At 26.3% G+C, this 5,805-nt stretch overlaps 1 long non-coding RNA gene across 1 annotated transcript; it reads left to right on the forward strand.

The window, feature by feature from the left end:
• Nucleotides 1-354: 354 nt before the first annotated feature.
• Nucleotides 355-4,262, forward strand: LOC126305065 (uncharacterized). The gene is made up of 2 exons (XR_007553305.1): nt 355-433; nt 3,604-4,262. It is a non-coding gene; the product is annotated as an uncharacterized LOC126305065 (long non-coding RNA).
• The last annotated feature ends 1,543 nt before the right edge of the window (nt 4,263-5,805 follow it).

Consider the following 5,805-nt stretch of genomic DNA (forward strand, 5'->3'; position numbering starts at 1 on the left):
ACTAATGAATAAACCCTTACGATTAAGACATCCTTTAATTAAAATTATTAATAACTCTTTAATAGACTTACCTGCCCCAACAAATATTTCATTTTGATGAAATTTTGGATCCCTATTAGGGTTATGTTTGGTAATTCAAATCGTAACTGGACTATTTTTAGCTGGACATTATACAGCAAATATTGAAATAGCATTCAGTAGTGTAGTACACATCTGCCGAGACGTAAATAATGGTTGAATTATCCGAACCTTACACGCAAATGGAGCATCTATATTTTTTATTTGTATTTACTTACATGTAGGACGGGGAATTTACTATGGATCTTATATATATATATACATACCTGAATAATTGGTACAGTGATTTTATTTTTAGTTATAGCAACTGCATTTATAGGATATGTTTTACCCTGAGGCCAAATATCTTTTTGAGGTGCAACAGTTATTACTAATTTATTATCAGCAATCCCATACTTAGGAACAGATTTAGTCCAATGAGTATGAGGAGGATTCGCTGTTGATAATGCAACATTAAATCGATTCTTCACATTCCATTTTGTATTACCATTTATTATTGCTGCTATAGCAGCAATTCATTTATTTTTTCTTCACCAAACAGGATCTAATAATCCTCTTGGACTAAATGGAGATATTGAAAAAATTCCATTCCATCCATACTTTACCTTTAAGGATTCTATTACATTTGTAATAATAACATCATTATTAATTATACTATGTTTAATTAATCCTTACCTATTAGGAGATCCAGATAACTTTGTACCTGCCAACCCATTAGTAACACCAGTTCACATTCAACCAGAATGATATTTCCTATTTGCATATGCAATTCTACGATCTATCCCTAATAAGTTAGGAGGTGTTATTGCATTATTTTTATCAATTAGAATCTTAATAATTTTACCATTTTATAATAAAACACCATTCCGAGGCATTCAATTTTACCCTATTAATCAAATTTTATTCTGAATTATAGTAGTTGTTGTATGCTTACTAACGTGAATTGGTAAACGACCTGTTGAAGAACCTTATATTATAACAGGTCAAATCTTAACAATTATTTACTTCACATATATCTTAAGTAATGTCCATGTCAAATAACTTTAAAAAATTAAATTTTTTCTTAAGAAACTAGATATCTTGGGAAACGATTAACATCTCATTTCTATAAATAATTTAATAATAATTATGATACATTAACTATAAATTATTTATAAATCAACCCAAATCGAGACAAGTAAAATAAATACTAAAATTTTGATAAACCCTGATACAAAAGGTACAATAAATAAAATCTACTTAAAAAAATTTAATATAATATTTCATAAAACACTTACATTACCAATAAACTATAATTTAAAAAATCAATTCTATAAAATATACTAAGACAAAAATACAATAAAATTATTTATATTAAATAATTAAATAAACAAAAAATAAATATAATAAAATAAATAATCAAGATATCCTGATTTGCACAGAAAAATTTTCAGTGTAAATGAAACACTTTACTAATAAGTTATATCTTGAAACTCTTCCTAGATACACTTTCCAGTACATCTACTATGTTACGACTTATCTCATCTAAATTGAAGCTACTTTAAAATAAAATAGAATAATCAATAATGAGAGCGACGGGCGATGTGTACACATCGCAGAGCCAATATCAGTTAAATTAAATAAATTAAATTACTATCAAATCCACCTTCATTAACAGTATTTCACTATCAAATCCGTTATAAACAAAAATCTATTGTAACCCACCTCCTCTTAACTATAAGCTGCACCTTGACCTGAAATATTTTATAATTATAAATCTTGAGAATTATAACTCTAAAAAGATTCTCTGATAACGGAGATATACAAACAAATAAATTAAGTAGAGTAAATCGTGTATTATCAATCATGGGGTAGGTTTCTCTGAATGGAATGATATACCACCAAATTCTTTGGGTTTAAAGACATTAACTAATAGTACCCTGGTAAATATAATTAACATTTAAAATAATAGGGTATCTAATCCTAGTTTATTATTTAAATTTCACAGATTCAAAAAAGGGCCACAAATAAATTTTAACATTTCACCTTACAAATTTATATTTCAACCCTAATAATATAAACAACTGTTTTAACCAATAATATTCACTTGTATCAATCGTATAACCGCGGCTGCTGGCACGAATTATGCCGATACTAAATCAATTGCTAAATCCAAAATCACTTGAAAATTAAATCAAATTACTGCAAAAAGAACATTTAGTCTAACAAAACTTACATATAATACAAAGAAAAAGTGAATAAACAAGCAAGAATAAAACTTTTAAAAATAAAAAATAAGAAAATTTTAAATCTATTAATTCAGGAAAAAATAAAAGATTCAAATATTTAAAGAAAAAAAAACCACAAACATTAACAAAAAAAAAGAAACGCCCCTATGTATGACCACAACAACTTCTCTATTATATATAATTAAAGATTAATATGGAACATGTATAGCAATAAATGTATTATATTCTTTCTTATTTAATCTTTCTTTTCACTAATAAATAAAGAAAGATTAAATAATATAATAAATATATTTTATACAATTATGTAATTTAATATAATATGTTATTAATATGAATTCTTTTTTTTATATTGAGTAAACTTTCATATATATTAGTTAAATAATATAATTATAGATTAAATTAAGACACCCAATATCAATAATGCTTTGTATTATCCTTCAAACCTTCCTAGTTGGATTAATAACAGGAACAATAATAGAAAGATATTGATTATCATATATTTTATTTTTAACATTTCTTGGTGGTATACTAGTATTATTTATTTACATTACAAGAATTGCATCAAACGAAATATTTCAGCCTAAATCAATCACTATAATTATTACATTAATAATGTGAGTATTTATCATATTAATATTAATTATTCTAGATATATCTACATTTATAGACTTTTTCAAAAACACCGAAACTATAAATATTGATAATTCAATCAATTTTCAAGAAATAACAATATCTTTAGAAAAATTATATAATAGACCAACATTCATTATTACAATAATAATAATAATTTATTTATTTTTAGCACTACTAGCAGTTGTTAAAATCACCAATATTAATCAGGGACCTATTCGTAAAATAAGATAATTACTATTGAATAAACCCTTACGATTAAGACATCCTTTAATTAAAATTATTAATAACTCTTTAATTGACTTACCTGCCCCAACAAATATTTCATTTTGATGAAATTTTGGATCCCTATTAGGGTTATGTTTGGTAATTCAAATCGTAACTGGACTATTTTTAGCTATAAATTATACATCAAATATTGAAATAGCATTCAGTAGTGTAGTACACATCTGCCGAGACGTAAATAATGGTTGAATTATCCGAACCTTACACGCAAATGGAGCATCTATATTTTTTATTTGTATTTACTTACATGTAGGACGGGGAATTTACTATGGATCTTATATATAAATACATACCTGAATAATTGGTACAGTGATTTTATTTTTAGTTATAGCAACTGCATTTATAGGATATATCTTACCCTGAGGCCAAATATCTTTTTGAGGTGCAACAGTAATTACTAATTTATTATCAGCAATCCCATACTTAGGAACAGATTTAGTCCAATGAGTATGAGGAGGATTCGCTGTTGATAATGCAACATTAAATCGATTCTTCACATTCCATTTTGTATTACCATTTATTATTGCTGCTGTAGCAGCAATTCATTTATTTTTTCTTCACCAAACAGGATCTAATAATCCTCTTGGACTAAATGGAGATATTGAAAAAATTCCATTCCATCCATACTTTACCTTTAAGGATTCTATTACATTTGTAATAATAACATCATTATTAATTATACTATGTTTAATTAATCCTTACCTATTAGGAGATCCAGATAACTTTGTACCTGCCAACCCATTAGTAACACCAGTTCACATTCAACCAGAATGATATTTCCTATTTGCATATGCAATTCTACGATCTATCCCTAATAAGTTAGGAGGTGTTATTGCATTATTTTTATCAATTAGAATCTTAATAATTTTACCATTTTATAATAAAACACCACTCCGAGGCATTCAATTTTACCCTATTAATCAAATTTTATTCTGAATTATAGTAGTTGTTGTATGCTTACTAACGTGAATTGGTAAACGACCTGTTGAAGAACCTTATATTATAACAGGTCAAATCTTAACAATTATTTACTTCACATATTTCTTAATTAATGTCCATGTCGCAAACGCATGAGATAAATTAATTAAGGAATAAAGTTAATTAGCTTAGGAAAAGCATATGTTTTGAAAACAAAAAATTAGAAGTTTAACTCTTCTATTAACTTTTCTCAAAAAATTTCACTAAACAAATGAGAGAAATAAAATCTTTAAACCAACAAAGAAAATAAAAAAAATTCAAAGATAAAGGTAAAAAACTTTTTCAAGCTAGGTACATTAATTTATCACAATGGAACCGTGGTAATGTTCCACGAACCCAAATAAAACCAAAAGATATAATAGCAAGCTTAATAAAAAATATAAAAGAATAAAAATCACCGCCCAAAAAAATTAAAGCCAATAACATTCTTATGAAGACAATTCTAGTATATTCAGCTAAAAAAATTAAAGTAAAACCACCCGCACCATACTCAATATTAAATCCTGAAACTAACTCAGATTCCCCTTCAGCAAAATCAAAAGAAGTACGATTAGTTTCAGCTAAGCAAGAAGCAAAACAAGCTAAAGCTAAAGGAAAAGAAATAATAATAAATCAACAATAAAGCTGATAGTTTATAAAATCAAACATATTAAAACTACCAATTAAAATAATTAAAGACAATAAAATTAAAGCTAAACTAACTTCATAAGAAATTGTTTGAGCAACAGAACGAAGAGAACCTAATAATGAATAATTTGAATTAGAAGATCAACCAGCAATTATAACAGAATAAACACCTAATCTAGTACAACATAAAAAAAATAAAAATCCATAAGAAAAAGAACACATATAAGTTAAATAAGGAAAAATTACTCAAACGGCTAAAGAAATCATTAAATTAAAAACAGGGGAAAAATAATAAAGTAGGTAATTAGATATAATAGGAATTGGCTGCTCCTTACAAATTAACTTAATAGCATCTCTAAATGGCTGAGGAATTCCAACAAAACCTACCTTATTTGGACCCTTTCGAATCTGAATATAACCTAAAACCTTACGCTCTAATAAAGTTAAAAAGGCAACACTAATTAAAACACAAATAACCAATAAAAGAAAATTCAAAATAAATATAAATAAATCATAAAGTATCAATACTATTTGTAGAAAAAATCTACATAAATGAATTCTAAATTCAACACATTAATCTGTCAAAATAGTAAATAAATTAATATTAATCAATATAACAAAAAATATTTTAACCATATGGTCCTTTCGTACTAATATGGATTAACAATCTTAGGATAGAAACCGACCTGGCTCACGCCGGTCTGAACTCAGATCATGTAAGAATTTAAAGGTCGAACAGACCTAATCATTGGGCTCCTGCACCCAAAATTTTTCTTAATCCAACATCGAGGTCGCAATCTGCTTTGTCGATATGAGCTCTCAAAAACAATTACGCTGTTATCCCTAAGGTAACTTAATCTTATGATCATAAATTATGGATCAAAATAACAAACATAAATAAATGATATAATAATGAAGAGTTTATCTATTCTTCATGTCACCCCAACAAAACATCATCATTAAATATAGAAAGACAAAC

This window comes from Schistocerca gregaria, unplaced genomic scaffold (genome assembly GCF_023897955.1).
Source record: "Schistocerca gregaria isolate iqSchGreg1 unplaced genomic scaffold, iqSchGreg1.2 ptg000240l, whole genome shotgun sequence".
Lineage (NCBI taxonomy): Eukaryota > Metazoa > Arthropoda > Insecta > Orthoptera > Acrididae > Schistocerca > Schistocerca gregaria.